General features: G+C 38.7%; 2 pseudogenes; one reads left to right on the forward strand and one right to left on the reverse strand.

Moving 5' to 3' along the window:
- Window positions 1–715: 715 nt before the first annotated feature.
- Window positions 716–2,226, reverse strand: LOC138849476 (Y-box-binding protein 1 pseudogene; annotated as a pseudogene).
- On the forward strand, window positions 2,114–18,555 carry LOC127482842 (keratin-associated protein 13-1-like; annotated as a pseudogene).
- Window positions 18,556–21,141: the final 2,586 nt, after the last annotated feature.

Consider the following 21,141-nt stretch of genomic DNA (forward strand, 5'->3'; position numbering starts at 1 on the left):
TTAAGGTAGATATTGAAATTGTCTGCCAAAAATATTATACTCTCAAAGGGAAAGTACACAAGCCCCTAGGCCAGCAGGTGACACTAAGACATCCTCTGACTCTAAGGACAAATGGCTGAGATATAATGATCACACAGTATATCTGTTACACTAGGAACTGCTGTTCCTATTGTCTTCTAGAACTCCTGATCTACCATTCTAATTCTTTATTTTTTTATTACCCCAACTACTTGGTGTACGTCATTGAACTCTATTCTTCAAGTCTCCTCCAAGATGAATCTTTGGGTAATGACTCTCGAAGAGCTACTGTGTGCTATTAGAAGCCAAGTCTCAATGTTGTATATTCAGTGGTTCCCAAAGCTTCATGTGAAGTCCCAACTTCTTGCTACTCAAATTATTTCTTTAGTAGGGAAAGTTACCAACTAAATATAAACTACAGTACAGGCTTGACTTCTACAAATCAAGGTTAATGTCTCTTTACATTCAGATAAGAAATGTTTTCCATCATAATTATTTAATGCAAACCCTGTCTCAGGAATTGGCTCTCCAACAAACACTTAGCTTGTCTCAGAAAGACGCAATCTGTCATCATTGCACAATCACATCACAGAATGATCAAGTTTGGATAACCACATTAGAGCTTTGTAAAACAGATAGTAAAAAAAAAAAAAAAAGCTATACATAAGAAATTGTAGGGCTGTTTCACCATGTACTCTTTTTTTTTAATATTTAAGACCTTTATTAGCAGGTGCTTGCAGTTTGTTGACTTTTTTGAAAAAATCAAGTTGTAAACTTTTATTACAAATTAAAAATGAAGTTCTTAAAAATCTCAACTTGACCAGATACGAAACAATTTAAAAACCTTTAAAGGTGTATTGAGAAAAACCAGGCTTTTTTAAAAAACACGTTTGTCGTTACCAAAAAGAGACATCTTTAGGTAAAAATAATAAAAACCCCATGCTGCATAGATAATGCAGATAGTTCTAGTAATCTGGTCAACGGGCAAAAAGCAAGCACTTAAGGTCTTCAGCTCCAATCTTTTGTTCATTTCTTATTGCTGGAATTTCATATTCATTTCTTCTTGTTGGATGACTAAACCGGATGATGGTAGAGATGTTAAGCCGGCATTTACTCAGCCCCGCCCTGCTCAGCCTTGGGAGCAGACGAATTTTCAGCTGGTGGATCGGCTGCTTTTGTCTCTTTGCCATCTTGTGGTTTAGGGTTATCTGGGCATCTGCGTCGGTAGTTGAAGTTGCGGCGGTACCGACGCTGAGGTGGCTGCTGACCCTGGGTCTCATCTCCTTGGTTTTCCTTGTCTTCTTCATTGCCGTCCTCTCTAGGCTGTCTTTGGCGAGGAGGACCTCTGCGGAATCGTGGTCTATAACCCCGATACATATTCTGTCTCACTGGTCTACCTTGTTCTCCTGCACCCTGGTTGTCAGCACCTTCCATCACTTCTCCCTGCACAGGAGGGTTGGAATACTGTGGTCGACGCCCACAGGGTCTCCGCATGTAGTAAGATGGGAACCTTTGCCTGCGGTAGGGCCGGCATTGTTGGGCCTGGCCTTCGGGAGCGCTCTCCGATCCCTCATTCTTTTCCCCACTCTCACTATTCTGGTAATTCTGCTGGTAATTGTGTGGAGGACCCCTACGACGTGGGTAGCGTCTATAATGGTTACGGTCTGCTGCATATTTACTGCCTTGCACTGGAACTCCACCAGGACCTGTAACATTTGCTGCCTCCGCACCCTTTTCTCCTTCAACAACATCAAACTCCCCAGTCTCTCCATCTCCTACACTGCGAAGGTACTTCCTGGGGTTATTCTTCTTTATGGCAGTCTGGTGTACAAATACATCTTCCTTGGTGTCATTCCTGTTGATGAAACCATATCCGTTCCTTACATTGAACCATTTTACTGTTCCCAAAACCTTCGTTGCGATGACCTTCTTGTCCTCGCCGGCGGGCGCCGCCGATGTGAGGCTGCCCGGGCCACCGCACCCTGCGCCGCTGCCCGTGGTGCCGGGCTTGGTTTCGGCGGCGCTGAGGGCCGGGGCGGCGGGGGGGGCGGCGGGCGGCTGCTGGGTCTCGGCCTCACTGCTCATAGTTGCGGTGATGGTGACTGGGGCCGGCTGCGGCAGCTGCGGCTCCTCCCGGGGTGTGATGGTAACTAGGCCGGCGGCAGCGGTGGGGCTGCTCAGGGCTCTCTGGGGTCTGCTCTCCGCTCCCGCTACCGATCGAACTTCACCATGTACTCTTGTTTCTTTACCATGTGACAAAAATGTTGCTACATAATGAGTTAACCTTTTATAAAGTTCAAGTACAAAGTTCTTCCTTGATTTTCTTATTTATTGGCTTTTTTTTTTAACTTTTATTTAATGAATATAAATTTCCAAAGTACGACTTATGGATTACAATGGCTTCCCCCAACATACCGTCCCTCCCACCCACAACCCTCCCCTTTCCCACTCCCTCTCCCCTTCCATTCACATCAAGATTCATTTTCGATTATCTTAATATACAGAAGATCAGCTTAGTATACATTAAGTAAGGATTTCAACAGTTTGCTCCCACACAGAAACATAAAGTGAAAAATAATAGATGATTTTTTTAAATGATGATGAAATCAGATCAGACCTATTGTCATGTTTAATCCCAGTGAGAGTCAAGTTGGGAGTTGATAATTTCTTCTTTTTTTTTTTTTTTTTTTACAGAAGATCAGTTTAGTATGCATTAAGTAAAGATTTCAACAGTTTGCACCCCCATAGAAACACAAAGTGAAATATATTGTTTGAGTACTCATTATAGCATTAAATCTCAATGCACAGCACATTAAGGATAGAGATCCTACATGAGGAGTAAGTGCACAGTGACTCCTGTTGTTGACTTTACCAATTGACACTCCTGTCTATGGCATCAGTAATCTCCCTATGCTCCAGTCATGAGTTTCCAAGGCTATGGAAGCCCTCTGAGTTCTCTGACTCTTATCTTGTTTAGACAAGGTCATAGTCAAAGTGGAGGTTCTCTCCTCCCTTCAGAGAAAGGTACCTCCTTCTTTGATGACCTGTTCTTTCCACTGGGATCTCACTCACAGAGATCTTTTGCCAGAGTGTCTTGGCTTATTAAGGCTACATTTTATAAACTGTTATTTTCTAATAGTCTTCTGTGAACATTCACTATTTGGATAGCTGTGGTTGTTGATTTTGTAAGAAGCAAACTGTGAAACCATTTGCACAGCAGAAAAAAATCCTACAGTCTAAAATGACTTCTAATCAGAGAATTACCAATTCTTGCATAAAACATCGACAGGATTCAAAATAATTCAGGGGACATAAATGTAAAGGAACTCAGACTTCATTAAGCTTTGTTAAGTAGCTTAAGAGTCCTATAGAACAGCAAAAATGATTGAATTTAATGAACAATGACACACTTTATTCTAAAGGCATTATCTTCTCTTAACATACCTTCACCAATGTTCCGGGACAGATCAAGGCATACCTGCTTCAGGGATAAGGTCATTCCCTAGGCACCTGCACATCCTCTGCATTCACTATAGTGCCTGCATTTCAATACATGGTTGTTGAGTTGAGTTGAAACAGCTCTCTACAGCTCTCAAACTCCAAATCAATGTTTTAAAAAAAATTCTGACAACTTTGTTCCATTAAACAAATATTTATATAACATGCACTATGTACCAGAAAGTGTGTTGAAATTCTGGCCATTTTTATTTAGAATTAAACACATATACTTGGGGCTGGTGCTGTGGCTCACTTGGATAATCCTCTGACTGTGGTGCCAGCATCCCTTGTGGGAGCCGTGTTCTGGTCCCGGTTGCTACTCTTCTAGTCTGGTTCTCTGCTGTGACCTCGGAAGGCAGTGGAGGATGGCCCAAGTGCTTGGGCCCTTGCACCCACATGGGAGACTGGGAGGAAGCACCTGGCTCCTGGCTTCAGATAGGCATAGCTCAGGATGTGGTGGCCATTTGGGGAGTGAACTGGTAGACAGAGGACCTTTCTCTCTCTCTCTCACTATCTAACTCTATCTATCAAATGAAAAAAAATCACATATATAGAGAGTCATACAAAAAGATCTCTGAGAGTACCAAGTAGGGTGTTGATTAAAATCCAAGGTTGGTGATGGGGTTGGGGGAGTATCCAACTTGATCTCTATCCAACATCAAATCCTTTTGAGCATTTATTTTCTTTATGACACATTTTTGAGTTAACATTTTTACTTCATTGGCTACTTTTTCTTAGTCCTTTGTGGGCTTTTTGTGCCAATTCCTTAAATGAGAAGTTTTTTCATCATACCATTCTAGACTCTCTTCTCAACTCATCCCAGTCTAGATATGTTCCTTGGCTATAAAACCATTTTTATAGGATGCAGGTGAACATTGTGGTTAAGAATATACTATATTGAATCATGCTGCCTGAGTTTGAGTCCTAGAACCCATTATTATTCCTATGTGAATCTTTAATCCATTCTTCATGCAGCAACCAAAGACATTTTTTCTAGAAGATAAATTTTATTTAGTCCTCTCCAAATATATCAATGTCTTTTCATTGCCACAGAAAGTTGTTCCTTTATCTGAACCAATAGGAATTAATGAGTTTTAGAATTCAGATAACTTCAGATCTTAGACAATAGAGTAGGTAAACTGTGCATTGTATAATATTACAAGTAGTATCTTCGACAATACCCTATAATTAAAATATTTATCTTTGAGTGAGTCATAATATAAAGATAACTACAATGAGCAGAAAGGGAAAATGAAGAATCTGCATAATTCCAGTAATTTAAACAATGTGATTCTATTATAAAGGGAATAGATCATGTTGCCTTTTACCAGCAAGTTGCTCTAGTGTTAAAGTTGTTTTTTTTAGCATTTTGTGTACATTAGAAGAGTTTTGAAATCCCCACCATGTTTTAGAAAGCCCATTGTAATCAACCTCCTGTCTGTCAAAGACTTGTCTTTCATTATCTTCTTTTAATTTTTTATTTATTTTTATTTATTTTATTTGAAAGATTGAAAGAGATGGAGAGGGAGAGGGAAGAGGGAGAGAAAGAGAGAGAGAGAGAGAGAAAGAGAGAGAGAGAGAAAGAGAGAGAGAGAGAGAGAGAGAGAGAGAGAATCTTTTATCAACTGGTTCACTAGTTAAATACCTTCAGCATCCCAGGAGCTGCAAACTATCTAGATCTTACACATGAGTGTCAGGAACCTACGTACTCACAACTTCACCTGCTGCCTCCCAGAGGTGTGCATTAGTAGAAGCTGGAACTAGAATTGGAACTGGGGTTCCTACCCAAGCATTTCAATATGGAACATAGTTGTCCCAAACACCTTATTAATGGCTGTGCCAAATGACTGCTCCCCTGCCCCCATTATCTTCTCCTCTGCCTCTCTTTGCCAGTGTTGGCAATCTTGAAATAAGACTTCTTTGCCTAATTAACTCTCTATTCACTTTAAACATTAATCTGAGATGAATAAATTTGAAATCTTTTGAAGATAAAATTGGAATATGGAGACTTAAGGTCATTACACCATCTTTCATATAATATTTAGAAAACTGAGTTCAAGACTTAAAAATTTGATTTTTAGAAAATCATTTTGAAAGCATTTATTAAAATATAGCATCACTCTTATTTATGATGTCAGTTAAATCAACAACAGGAGTCACTGTGCACGTACTCTCCATGTAGGATGTCTGTCCTTAATGTTTTGTATGGTAAAATTAGTATTCAAACAGTACTCTATCCTTTGTGTGTCTGTGTGGGTGCAATCTGTTGAAATCTTTTCTTAGTATATACTGTTGATTTTCTGTGTATAAAGATAATTAAAAATGAATCTCAATGAAGAAGGGGATGGGAGATGGATTAGGAGATGGGATGGTTTGTAGGGGTATGGTGGTTATTGGGGGGAAAACACTATTATCCAAAAGTTGTACTTGAAAAATTTTTTCAGTTTTTATTTAATGAATATGAATTCCCAAAGTACAACTTTTGGATTATAGCAGCTTTCCCCCATAACCTCCCTTCCACCCGCAACCATCCCATCTCCCAATCACTCTCCCATCCCATTATTCATCAATATTCATTTTCCATTAATTCGCATAGTACAACACATTAAGGACAGAGATCCTACATGGGGAGTAGGTGCACAGTGACTCCTGTGGTTGATTTAACAATTAACACGCTTATTTATGATGTCAGTAATCACCTGAGGCTCTTATCATGAGCTGCCAAGGATAGAAGCCTCTTGAGTTCACAAACTCGGATCATATTTAGACAGGGCCATAATCAAAGTGAACGTTCTCTCCTTCCTTCAGAGAAAGGTACCTCCTTCTTTGATGGCTCCTTCTTTCTGCTGGGATCTCACTCACAGAGATCTTTCATTTAGGTCACTTTTTGCCACAGTGTCTTGATTTCACGATATATTAGAGGGCTGTTACAGTTAAAACATCCTGGTACCAGAGTAAGAATGATATGTGGAGCAACAGAAGAGATTAGAGACCCAGAAGTTGATACAGGCATCTACATTTGATAAATGTGCTAAAAATCACTCCCTGGAGAAAAGTCTACTGGTGTTTGAAAAATTGGATCTCTGCATGTAGAAGTATGAAACAAGATGCTTAATTACACCGTACGTAAAAATCAGCTCACAACGGATCAGGGATCTAAATATAATAGTTGAAACCATCAAATTACTCGGGAAAAACATAGGGGAAACACTATGCAAGACATTGGCATAAGAAAAGATTTCTTGGTTCAGACCCCAGAAACACAAGCAATAAAGGCACAAATAGGCAAACAAAATTGCTGCAAGCTAAGAAGCTTCTGCATAGAAAGGAAACACTTGAAAAATTAAAAAGGAAATGTCGCTCCCCGTCTTCGTGGAGGAACGACACAGGACCCTGCGCTGTTCTTTCGTCTGCTCGGCCCTTCCCGGGTTTGCTGCTGGTTCTTTCCGGGTTGGCTGCTGGTCCTTCCCGGGTTGGCTACCGTCCCTTCCACCTCCGTGGAAGGGCGGTTCCCCCTGCCACATTCCCCACTTCCGCAGGGGAGCGGCACACCGCCGGCCGGCTCTCTCGGGGGCTGCACAGGTGTTCCCCTTAGATGTTCCTGGTGCATGCCGTCTCTCTCCTCCTTTATAGTCCTCCTCCGCCAATCCCAACTCGGCTGCCCACACGCCGAGTACGCTGCTCTCCTCCAATCAGGAGCAGGATCAGCTCCTGGAGGTCATCACTCAAGTTGGCAAGAGGCAGCTGCGTAGAAGCTGTTTTCTCCTCTCCCAGCGCCATATTGTGGGAGAGCAGATGCATAGAATAAGTCCTAATTCCAGTAACTTAGTCTAGTCCGAGTTGCTCCCAGTTGCTCCCCACAGGAAATTTATATATTGAAAGAAAATATTTGCAAGCTATACATCTGATAATGGATTAATATCCAGGATATATAAAGAGCTCAAGGAACTCAATAGAATGAAGTAAACAATCTGGTTAAGAAATTGCTAAGGATATAAAGATGCATTTTGCAAAAGAGGAAGTATGAATGGCCAATACACATGAAAAGATGCTCAGGATCACTAGCCATCACCGAAATGCAAATCAAAACTACAGTGAGGTTTTACCTCATGCAGTAAGAATGGCTATCATCCAAAAATCAAAAAATAGCAAATACTGGTGAGCATGTAAGGGAAAATGTACCCTTATACACTGTTGATGTACAGTGTAAAAGTATAGCTGTTAGGTAAGACAGTATACAGATTCCTGAGAAACCTGAAAATACATGTAACATGGGACCCAGCCATCAGACCCCTGGGAATTTACTCAAACATAATGACATCTAAAGGACTTTGTCACTTTCCCCCTCTTCCTATTCTTCTTCCTTCCCCTCTTCGCCCCACATCTTCCCTTTTGTGCAGATCCCTTGGTGACTAACCAGACCCTTCTCAGCTCCTTGCAATGCAAATGACAAACAGATAAGTTGCACAGAGAAGCTATGAAACAGATAAAAGGGAAATTCCCTGAGACCTCAAAGAGCCCCATACTGCCAGCTGCCTTCTACACCCCAAAATTCCTTCCTAACCAGTTAAAACCTGAGTCCCAAATGCACCCTGCTTGCAGTCTCTTAGCAAGAACACTGTCACTAATAGCTTGGCTTCCAATAAAGCAACCTGTCACTGTTGCGGCTGGTCTCCATCACCTTTTTCCATGTCTCCTTTCTTGGGGTATGAAAGACCAGAACCCTGAGCTATTCCAGACAAAACAACATCAGCATATGAGCGAGTGATTTGTACCCCCATTTTTATATGAGCAAAACTCAGAATAGTTAAGATATGGAATCAACTGAGATGTCCATCAACTGAATGCTAGATAAATTGTGATATATATACACTTATGGAATACTATTCAGCCATAAAAAGTGTGAAATCCTGTGCTTAACAACAAAGTGAATGCAACTGGGAGACCATTATGCTTAATTAATAAGCCATTCCCATAAAGACAAATATTACATGTTTTTCCTAGTTTGTTGTAAATAATATGTAGAGTACAAAAAAGTAATGAATATGAGTGAAACTAACATTTTTTGTGATTTGAGTGTTGTTTGTGGGCCTTGTCTATACTCTTGAACTGAAGGTTCAGAACTGAATAACAAATACAGTTACAGCTTGCTTCACATTCCACCATAAAGATTACAATTCACAAATATGCCACTCAAACAGTAGGTCACAAACCACAGTAAATAAATTATGCAACCAAATCATATTCTTTTAAAAGTGTTGCCAATTTGTTTTTAAAAATATTGGTTTTCATTTTATTTTAAAGCCAGAGTGACAGGCAAGAAGACAGAACTTCCATCCATTCCTCTACTCCCCAAATGCCTGCATCAGCCAGGGCTGGGCCAGAATGGAGCCAAGAGCTCAGAACTCTATTTGGATCTCCCACATAGGTGAAAGGAACTCCTGTGCTGCCTCGCAGAATATGCATTGGCAGGAAGCCTGATTGAGAGTGGAGTAGCCAGGGTATGAACCAGGAACACGAGTACGGGGTGTGTTGTCCCATGTGCTCACTAACTCCACTGAACCAAACACCAGTCCCCACATGTATACTTTTATTAAGATGAAATTTTTAATCATGTGAGTCTTCTTAATAAAGGAAGCAATGGGTTCATATACATGTTGATGTATTCTACTTATTCATGACCAATTGATAGACCGTATGGAGTGGCTGATCCAGTCTAGAGAATGGTTTAAAAATAAAAACAGTAGAAATTGTATGTTTTAGGGGCCAGTGCCATGGCTCACTTGGCTAATCCTCCACCTGTGGCACCAGCATCCCATGTGGACTCCGGGTTCTAGTCCCAGCTGCTCCTCTTCCAGTCCAGCTCTCTGCTGTGGCCTGGGAAGGCAGTGGAGGATGGCCCAAGTGCTTGGGCACCTGCAGCCGTGTGGGAGACCAGGAGGAAGCACCTGTCTCCTGGCTTCAGGATTGGCGTAGCTCTGGCCATGGCGGCCATTTAGGGAGTGAACCAATGGAAGTAAGAACTTTCTGTCTCTCTCTCTCACTGTCTAACTCTATCTGTCAAATAAAAAAAAAAAAAGAAATTGTATGTTTTAGTAAAGGCATAATAATAAATCATAGTTGGAGAATCTGACTTTTTTCTGAAATGTAATGGTTAGAAAGTGAATGAAGGCTTAATTATTTTAATTCAGATGAAGAAAGAGTACTCAAGGCAAAAAGAATGGAATGTTCTTGTAGCAAGAAAAAACTTCAGATGTTTTAATATGGAACAAAGGTCAACGTGCTTATGAGAGGTAATGAGTATTTTATGAAGACGGAATTAGAGATATGGGCAGTTAGAGACATGATCACACAGCCTTGTGGAACGGGTTTGAGGATTTGTGTTTTATCCTGAGCACACTAGGAAACATTTAGGAAGTCTTACTTGAGAGAGTGATAGGACCAGTTTTTTGTTTTTAAGAAAGTCTGCCAGGCAAGAATGTAAAGAAAAGACTGGAAGAGGCAGGCAATCCTGGCATCAGCCTGCCTTGGATGAGAGCTGATGTTGTAACTATTCTTCACCCCAGGTAATTGTCTGCAATGTTTTAATTGTCATAATTGCAAGTAGAGGTGTGTGTTCTTGGCATCCAGCAGGTAAAGACTCAAGATACTGCCAAACACCACAACAAGCATAGAATAATTCCCCAAAACAAAGAATTGCACAGCCCAAAATGCCCATGGTACCAAGGTTGAAAAATCCTGGACTAGAAGGAAGGCAGCAAGATTACAGGAAAGATTTAAGATGAACTTCTAAAATGTGAAACATTCAGAATAGTTTGCACAAATTTGGAGGAATTTCAAGATTTCTGAGTTAAACAATCATAATGCTGCTTATAAAAATGAAAGAGAAATATCCTTTTCTTCCTAGGGAAGAGAAAAAGTTCAATTTTATACACATAACACCCCTATGTAACTTCCAAATATAAATGGCAAGAAGTAATTATATATCTAGGTCTAGAATTAGGAAAAAGAAAGATGTGGACTAGAAATACAAATTTGAAAATCTAGACTAGAGACTGTAATATTAGGGAAGAACACATGAATGAATGATTTATTTTTAAGATAAAGGGCATACCAAGTTTGTCGAATGTGGTTAAATATTCACCATCCTAAAAAGCAGTCATTGTCTGTCACAGCATCCAGGCCACATTGAGAAGAGTGTTAAACACGTCAGAAGCAATATGGTCAGGATGGAACAGACCAAGGCACTGAAATCTGTGAAATGTCCATTATAAAAATGAACAAATTGAAGATAGATTTCAAATGAGGCTTTCCAAATTATAAATCACATTAATGTACTTACAAGTCTAAGTACAAATATGAAGTGCTATGTTAGAGGGCCAGGTATATAGATACACAAAGTGAAAAGAATTAGGAATATAGATACACAAAGTGAAAAGAATAAGGAGTTCCTTTTAAGGCTTATGTAGAAGAAAGGATGGGATGAGGCGTAGAGATATAGAAATCTTCATTCCACTCCCGAATCTCACTGCTTTCTGGCTATGTGGCAGAGTTTCTTCGTAGGATGCAGTAGTATTCTTTTTTTTTTTTTTTTTTTTGACAGGCAGAGTGGACAGTGAGCGAGAGAGACAGAGAGAAAGGTTTTCCTTTTGCTCTTGGTTCCCCCCTAATGGCCGCCGCGGCCAGCGCACTGTGGCCGGCACACTGCGCTGATCCGAAGGCAGGAGCCAGGTACTTACCCTGGTCTCCCATGGGGTGCAGGGCCCAAGCACTTGGGCCATCCTCCACTGCACTCCCTGGCCACAGCAGAGAGCTGGCCTGGAAGAGGGGCAACCGGGACAGAATCCGTCGCCCCGACTGGGACTAGAACCTGGTATGCCGGCACCGCAAGATGGAGGATTAGCCTATTGAGCCATGGCGCCGGCCAGTATTCTACTAATATCACTTCTTAATTCATGTCTTCAGCCTGCTAGGAAGCACTGATGTGGAATGCCTGGAGGCATCTTCAGACTGAAACAGCTTCAAAAAGAAAACATGCAGTAATGAAAGTATTTTAAAAAGATTTCCTGGTTCATTTTATCTATCAACATTATGTTTCACTTTGGTAGAATTTTATGAGCATGTGTACACATGTGAATGGATTTTTAAAAAATTGCATCCAAAGAAATATTTTAACTTGATTTTTATTACTTTTTTTTTTTTTTTTTTTTTGACAGGCAGAGTGGACAGTGAGAGAGAGAGAGAGACAAAGAGAAAGGTCTTCCTTTTGCTGTTGGTTCACCCTCCAATGGCCGCCACGGCCGGCGTGCTGCTGCGGCTGGCGCACTGCGCTGATCCAATGGCAGGAGCCAGGTATTTATCCTGCTCTCCCATGGGGTGCAGGGCCCAAGCACTTGGGCCATCCTCCACTGCACTCCCTGGCCACAGCAGAGAGCTGGCCTGGAAGAGGGGCAACCGGGACAGAATCCAGCGCCCTGACCGGGACTAGAACCTGGTGTGCCGGCGCCGCAAGGCGGAGGATTAGCCTAGTGAGCCGCGGTGCCGGCCTGATTTTTATTACTCTTTTGAAGTAGTCACGTATATTCATGTTTGTATCCATAATTAGAGCTAAATGTGTTGGAATTCCTAGAGAAATGTTTTCTGATATATTTAATAAAATTATGGCTTTCTATCTTTAGCATTAAGTGAAATATATGACAAGTTGTATTTGTGAAGATGTATTTATTTACTTTGAAAAGATAAAGTGTCAGAGAAGGGGAGACAGATAGAGAGGACAATTTTTTCTTTTTTTTAAACAATTGCAGTTATATCTACTTTTAGAGTAGTATTTAAAGTTCCAAAAAGAAATGTTTAGATTTGCAAATTTTAAAAAAGTTAATATTTGTATTAAAATGTTTATGGAGTTTAAGAAAGTATGAAACAACTGAGGCTAATACTAAGTATCATGGACTTCATGCTGTCTCTGAAGTAAAGTAACAAAAATGCTGTGCCCCTAACAATGGAGGAAAAGTAGTGAAAACTCTCTGTACCTGCAGTAATACAAGGGATTCTAATGAAAATTTGGAGAATTTAACCAAATAATAGTATCTGGCTAGTGTGTGTGTGTATCTGTGTGGGTATGTGTGTTGCTCTACCATCTATAAAATGATTAAAAGAAATCATAATTAAGCTACTACTGCAATATCAAAGCTGACCACCTTTCTCTTTTTTATCCCTATTGTGAATTTATTTAATTTTAAAAATTTACAGGGGGTACTGGAAGCTTGAGATCACACAAATAAGCTAGAAAGAGCATAAAGTAGAAAACAAAGAAGAGGAGCTAAAAAGGTGTCCATGAGAAGATCAGAGAGCATTTTGTCAACATGGAGAATGACTGATCAGGGAATAGCATGTGAGGTGTGGAGGTATTTTTTAGCTGCTAAGGGAAAACGCCAGCAAGAGCTTGTATTTTATGTAGTCCCTACTATGTACTATGCAGTTTATCTAAGTTTTTTTAAAAAAAATAATTTATATAAAGAGAAGAGATTTCATGCATTAAATAAGTACAGTTCCAAAAGTCAGCTACACTGCTATAACTATTCCCTCCCTTCCCCTCATCCCTTACATTTTCCTCTCTTCCTTTCATTAGTTTTTGTAGACATAATTTTAATCCATTTTATATTTACAGGATTAATTCACCACTAACCATAATATTCAACAAGTAAAAATGAGGAATAACACAGTTCCACAGGAGTATAAACAAGGGCTAAAACAACAATCATATCACAAAATGCTTGGTTCATCCCTATACATTTTTTGTGTTCTATATTGACTGCCACATATCAGAGTAAACATATGATTTTTGTCTTTTTGAGGCTGGCTCATTTCACTAAGTGTAATAGTTTCCAGTTGCATTCATTTTTTTGCAAGACATTATTTCATTTTTTATGGCTGAGTAGTATTCCAAAGTGTACTTATACCACATTTTCTTTATTCAGTTATCAGTTGATGGACATCTGGGTTGATTTCATATCTTAGGTGTTGTGAATTGAGCTGCAATAATTACTGGGGTGAGGTAAAACTTCATTGTATTTTTTTTTATATTTCCCTAATGGCTAATGAACCTGACCATTTTTTCATGTGTCTGTTTATCATTTAAATATCATCCTTTGAAAAAAACCTGTTCAAATACTCTGCCTATTTCTTATTTAGATTGTTTGTTTGTGTTGTTGAGTTTCTTGAGCTCTGTATAGATTCTGGATGTTGACCCTTTATCAGTTAAATAGTTTGTAAATATTTTCTCTCATTCTGTCAGTTGGATCTTCATTTTATTGAGTGTCTCCTTTGCAGTGCAGAAGCTTATTAACTTGATATAATCTCATTTATTTACCTGCGCTTATGGGGTCTTTTCCAAGAAGCCTTTGCCTGTGCCAAGTCTTGCATAGTTTTGCCATTGTTCTACTAATTTAATGGTATATGTCATAGACTTAGATCTTTGATCCATTTTGAGTTGATTTTTCTATAAGGTGTAAGGTAAGGTCCTTGTTTCATACTTCTGCACTCATAGATCCAGTTTTCCCAACACCATTTGTTGAATAGACTGTCCTTTCTCCAGGGATTGATTTTAGCTCTTTTGTCGAAGATAAATTGGTTGTAGACATGTGGATTGATTTCTGCAGTTTCTATTATGTTCCATTGGTCTATATACCTGTTTTTGTACCAGTACAAGACTGTTTTGATTATAACTGCCCTATATAATGTCTTGAACTATGGTATTGTGATGCTTCTGGCTTTGTTTTTGCTGTTTAAGATTATTTTAACTATTTGGTGTCTCTTGTATTTCTATATGAATTTTACCATCTTTTTTTTTTCTAGATCTAAGAAGAATGCCATTGGTATTTTGATTAGGACCACACTGAATCTATAAATTGCTTTGGGCAGTAAGTACATTTTGATGATTTTAATTCTGCCAATGCAAGAAAAGGGAAGATTTTCCCATTTTTGGTATCTTCTTCTGTTTCTTTCTTTTATGTTTTATAATTTTAATTTTAGAGATCATTTACATCATAGGTATATTTATTCCAAGATATTCAGTACCCTTGGCATACACAAACATTGTCATGCTGATAAAGAACTTGAAAGATCAATCCTATCCTGTTGTTTTCTGTAATGGGAAGATAACAAGAATATATTCACACTCCAGAGTTATAAAAATTGTTGAGAAAATGCTTTTAGCAAATCCCTACTTTCAGTCTTTAAACCAACTTTGTAGGTGGCTCATTATTCAACACCCTGACTTACTAGTTAGGATTAATTTAATTATATTTAATTATGACAAAGATTTATATTCCCTTAACATTTCTTTAGAATTTTAAAAGAAAAAGACAACTATTTCCATGTGCATACAAACATGTAGGAGTGTATGTATGTGTGTGCATACTGTCACTGACCCCCTGGAACTTTTGTGCACTTCACTTTTCTATGCACATGATTTCCATGTAAGTTGAACATTTATCCATCCCAAATGACCCATATAAAAGCACAACCCTTGAAATTCCTCCACTCCATGTTTGTGCACACAGGCTTGTTCAAATGAACTAGCTTATAAGATACAGTAGAGGTTGTTGTCCTTGAAGAGTTGAAGGGTAGTTGAGGTGAATACCTGTCAGATATGAGGAGTTTGATTTAGTGCTTAGAATATGAAGAGGAATTGAGGTAATGGGGGGAAAGAAAACTGAGCAATTCATTTAATAAAATCTTCAAGCAAAAACAATGGACAGAGTATTGCACAGTGCCAGATAAGCAAACACTATAGGATATTAGAGAAAACAACCATTTATGAAGCAAGTTGAAAATATCAAATCACATAAATAGCTTTTTGCTTTCCAATTTCTAAAATATGCTTCAAGGCAGAACTTAGATATGAAAATAAGTATGAAAAAAGGCAGCTCTAATTCCAGAACATTTTTTCATCCTTCTGGGCTTGTTTTTTAAAACTGATAAGGATAATTTAACTACTTAATAAGAGGGTAATTTTTATGCTGCTTTGTCTTTCTGGAAGGATGAGAAAAAGAGAAGCTCAGCAGGGAATGAAATGAATCTCCCTCTAAGGTGTCAAGTTTCTCTCTCCCAACTGAGTTGGCAAAGGTTAGCGCACTATTAAAATTCAAGTTTCTGATCATGTATTTCATTGGTAGTCAATGAATTGAAGGTATACCAGTTTTTAGCAACTATTCCCAGTGATAGCCAGACTGCTTGCCAAAAATATTATCTACTTCATGCAAAAAAATAATTCTATAACTTCATGGTTTATAAACATGAGTTGTTTTGAGACGACTAGCTAAATGAGAAGACAAACAGAAGACAGCTTGTAACAAGCATCTCCATGGTAATTTTGAATACTAAAAAGAAAAAATCCTCTTAGAAATTTATTATTTATTTTTCAAAGACTTATTTATTTTCTTGAAAGACAGAGCTAGAGAGAAAGGAAGAGACAGAGAGAGAGAGAGAGAAAGATCTTCCATCCATTGATTCACTCCACAAATGGTTACAATGGTTGGAGCAGTTCTCCTAAATGGAGACCTGTGTCATCCCAGGTATCTGGGTCATCCTCTATTACTCTCCCAGGTGCATCAGCAGGGAGCTGGACTGGAAGCGTAACAACCAGAACCCAAACCAGTGCCCATATGGGATGTTGGCTTCTCGGGCTATAGCCTTATCTGCTAAGCTGTAATGCTGTCCCCCTTTGAAATTAAGAAGCTGTTACTTCAGTGGCAATATTTGGGAACTTCACAAAAGGATTAAGATACTCAAGTAGAGAATCGAGATAGTTATTGTCACGAATGACCATTGCTCTTCAATCATCTATGTCATTACTCAATAAGCTTTTCTTATGAAAGACACCTAGTAAAGATTTGAGTCGTTATAGTCAATACACATCTCTTATCACAACTTCTCAGCTCTGATAATTTTAAACAAGTCATAGATAATGCAAAACAAAAAAAAAAGTGTGACTATATTAAGGTGAAAATTTATGTATAGAGACTTAAAAATACTAGGTAGATATATCAGAAAAAAATGAAAATATTGTCAGCTCGGTATTCTATTTTTGTTGCTTAGTACTCAGTTCTTCAAATGATCTGGAATCAGACATGATGAGCTTCTCATGTTATCACTACAAAGCTGTGGTTACTGCTAGCATTGGAGACACACAACTGGGTTATGAGATTGGTGCCCTGAGTATGGAAAAGCCCCTGTTATCTGGAGGTTAAATAACTTCTCCCAAATTCACAGTCCCTTGCCTAAATTTTGAGAGAATCCTTATCTCATAAGAGTGTGACAAAGTATAAATCATATAGCATTGTTAGCATTTTTGCACATAGTAAATGATTAGTAAAAGGAATATAAATAATAGGGAAGGTGCATAGCAATGACTGTTGCAAATACATTTCTGGTAAGAATTTACATAGTTATATTTTGGCACTGTAGCACAGTGGGATAAGCCATGGTCTGCAGTGTCAGTTCAGTCCCAGCTGCACCTCTTATCCACCTGGGAGAGCAACAGAGGATGACCTAAGTCCTTGGAATGGTCTTGGTCTCCAGTTCGGAGACCCAGAAGAAGCTCCTGGCTCCTGGCTTTGGACCAGCCCAGCTCCAGTCTTTGTTACCATTTGGGGGAGTGAACCAGAGGTTAGAAGATTCTCTCTCTTTCTCTCTCTCTTTCTCTCTCTCTCTCCCTCTCTCTCCCTCTCTCATCTTCTCCCCCTCTCCTTTTCTCCCTTTCTCCCTCTCTCATTCCTCTCTCCCTCTCCAGGAATCATGAGCATTTGCTTTCAGAAATATTGATCATGATGAATATAGTGTCCTTTTCTCTTCCTGATTATCATAACTATGGCTACTTTGAGCATGACTATGAAAAAATCCGTTTTTTTTAAAGATTTGCTTATTTATTTGAAAGTCAGAGCTACAGAGTGAAACTTTCAAATAAATAAATTTTTTAAAAAAGCAAATTTTCAGTCATGCTCAAAAAAGCCATAATTAAAATATTATACTCATCGTGACCAATATTTCTTAAAGCAAACACATCTGATTACTGGAGAAGGAGAGAGGAAGAAGGAGAGAAGGAGCGAGGGAGAGGAGGAGACAAGAGGGAAGAGGGGAGAGAGGGAGAGGGAGAAAGTGATTTCTATAAACAAGAATGATAAAATTGCAATTAAGAAAAGATGAACATGTTCAGTCAAATATAGCCTAGGTTTACTGGCAATTTCAGGCAAAGACACACAGAATATTGGGCAAAGTTTCTGACACTGCATCACACTGAGCAGATGGAGGGTATATAACTGTGGCTGGGAGCAGGCAGACACATCAGAGTGTCTTCTCACTGTCACTCAGCTGAACTCAGCTGATACCACATCTCCTGTCAACAAGCCCTACAACTTCTGCTCTGGAAACGTCTCCTGCTCATTTGGCTGCTTGCATCCTCCAGGATCCTCCTGTGTCTCTTCCTACCCCAGTACCCTGGTACACAGCACTAACCTTTGTTTTTTCAGCATCTGTCAGCTGGGATCCTCTCTCTCTACAGTGGCTGTCAGGAGAACTGTTGTGAGCCCATGAGCAGCCAAACCTCCTGTGTGGTATCCAGTCCTTCCCAACATGTCCTCCTACCACTCCAGGACCTCCAACATCTGCAGTCCCTGCCAGCTGACTTATGTTGGATCTCTGTGTTGTGTGTCCATCAGGTGCTACTTCCAGGGCAATGGATCTAGAAATTCCTATTCCCTTGACTGTGGATTAAGGAATTGCCTTTCTTCTGTCTGAGCAACCAGTGGCCTCAGATCTTTGGATTACTGTACCTGAGGCTTCCCTTACCTTGGCTATGGATCCAGATTCTACTTCCCAATTTATTTTCCTTATAGGACCTGCCAGTCTTCTTGTTACAATCAACGAATGGAACTAGCATCTGCAAATACTTTGTTACATGCCCCAGACCTAGTCTCAGTTATCTCCTTCAACATCAGTCTTAGCTATCAAATGACTAGACTGTGCATTCTCCTACCTTGAAGAGTGATAACTACAAAATAAAGTCCTATTAGTATTCAATTTTTCTCATAGAATTCCTATATCTTTTTTCAGTTGTGCTCTCCTCTTATTTCTCTAGTTAAAGACAGAGCCAGAGGTGATTTTTGTCTTTAACTAAACTCCTTGAATTTAATATCAGATCACAAGTTATATTGTTAATTTTCTTTTTTAAGACACCTGTTGTGTATCTAAATTTACTATTTTTTCCTAAAAATGAAATAGTTCAATTGGGGAATATTAGTTCCCTTAAAGGACTTTACAGAACTCACAGAGTTACCCTTCATTTTTCTACCCCTATACATTCCAGCCCAATGGGAGCACGTAATAGTGGTTATGCTATTACTAATGGGTCTAGTCCAAAAAGAAAAGCTTCCTGATGATTCAATGAGTACTTGGCTGATTTTGATAAGCAAATCATCAAAATGCTTTTTTTGTAAAATTTCTCAGACTCCTGTAATAAGCCACAGTAGAATTCTGAGGCCGTGTATTGAACTAATTGCTGAAACTGATATAATAAAACAATTTAGGTATAGATGAAATTTTACATACATGCATTCTATTACGGTGCAAGGAATATAATTCCTAAGAGTAATTTCTTATATTGGTGCCTAACTCAATCCTCTTGTTTTATCACTGTAAGGTCATCTGTTTTAACAATAGAAGTCACCCAGGAATGGAAAGATGGCAGGATGGTGGGTAGTAAGATGCACGGAGAGGTGGTATTTTACTTCTTGAAATCTTGGACTTAGGTTTGAGTGTAATAACTAGCTATAGCGATAGCAGTCTATTCTCTTGTTGATGGCAGACCTTTACATTCTCAAATACATAAGTGGGAATAATGTATATAGGATGTGAGTTGTTCTGCCAGCTGTTCTTCTCTCCTCTTCCTCCTACAGAAATTAGATTTTGCTTCTGCTTCTCTCCTCATTTACAGACTGTCTATCCCTTGAATGAACACTACTTGAATGAACAGGTTTTGGGATTTAATCTGGCAAAGTTATGGCATCCTGACTCCTACTGAAAAATCTGGATTCAGGAAAGAGCATGTAGTCTGACTTAGACCAAAAAGACACAAGTAAAAGTATAGAGAGATGCTTCTGGCAAAGTCCTTCTTGTAGAGTTTCTTGAAGCAATGCTGTCTACCTCTGGATTTTGTTGTATGTAGAAGTTGCATCTCTCTTACTATGGCCTGAAAATATAACCATTCTATTAAAGAGGCAAAAACTAGAAGAAATGCAGAACAGACACAGGATCATCTCATTTCTGGACTTTGTTTCATATAAACAATAAAGTGTCTTGTTGGTTAAGCCATTTTGAGTTTCAACTTCTGTTACTTGTGCCTAAATTGTTCCTAAATAAAGTACTCATTTAAATTGTTAAAAAATCCCCCTTGCCAATGGAGGCTTTTTAATGTAATCTTTTTAATTTTTCTTTAAATTTTTGATTCTTTTGATTGCTTCTTTTTTATTTCTTAACATACAGAGAAATATATTTCATAAATTTCATAGATAAGATTCCAAGAATACAAATACTTGTGTTTGATATTTTTCCTCCCTCCTTCTTCCTTCCTTGCTTTCCTTTCCTTTTCTTTTAATTTTTTGCAATAGCATACTTTCAATTTTCTCAATGTTTCTCTAAACAAAGATCTACAACTAAAAGGTAGATAGACCACTGTTCCATAAGGATAGAGACAGGGGTTACAGACAACATTCAAATCACACAATATTAACTTAGTTCAATATACACTAATTTTTTTGGTATGTGTGCTCTATATATTAGCTACAACCCATCAGAGAGAATATATATAATATTTGTCTTTTGATGTCTGGCTTATTTCACTAAGTGTAATGGTCTAATTCTTAGAGGCCATTTACAACCCACTTCTGCCCTCTCTCCAGCCCCTTTCCACCCTTCCCACATCCACACTTTTATCAATATATACTCCGTTGTGCATTTCCTTGAGCATGTTGTGCAGTGCTGAGTTCATATATTGTCAAGGACTTTGGAAGGAATGTCGTATCTCTCTTATCCCACAAAACCATTTGAAACACTATTTTCTCATCTCTTTTAAGTAGACTCCGCAATCAATAAAATTGATTATTCCCTATGCAATGCTATCATTACATGTACTTACATCTTTAAATTACTATTTTAATATCTTAATAAAAGCATTATAATTTTATCAATACTGTTTTGTTTTTATGCTTAGTCTTATTGTACTCTTCAATGGACAAAAAAGAATCTTGTCTAACAATCTTCCAAATAATACATACTAAATAAAAGTTAGTTACAATAAAAAATAAACAAGATAGAGTTATGGTACCGGTCTCCAAAGAATGTCAATGGCATCAAATACACATTCGTTTTTACAAGTTGAAATTTCTTTAGTAAGTTAGCTGTCATTTACCTCTGATCATTAGTATCATAAAAATAATGTGGCATGATCTCAGTGGTACACTATCACAACTATACTGCACATAAATGTAAGAGAACTGAAAAAATTCCTATGTCTGGACCATACAAAAGCAGAAAAATAGCTTCACTCAAATCTAAGCTCTGAGACAGGTG

This window comes from Oryctolagus cuniculus, chromosome 4, assembly GCF_964237555.1.
Source record: "Oryctolagus cuniculus chromosome 4, mOryCun1.1, whole genome shotgun sequence".
Classification (NCBI taxonomy): Eukaryota; Metazoa; Chordata; class Mammalia; order Lagomorpha; family Leporidae; genus Oryctolagus; species Oryctolagus cuniculus.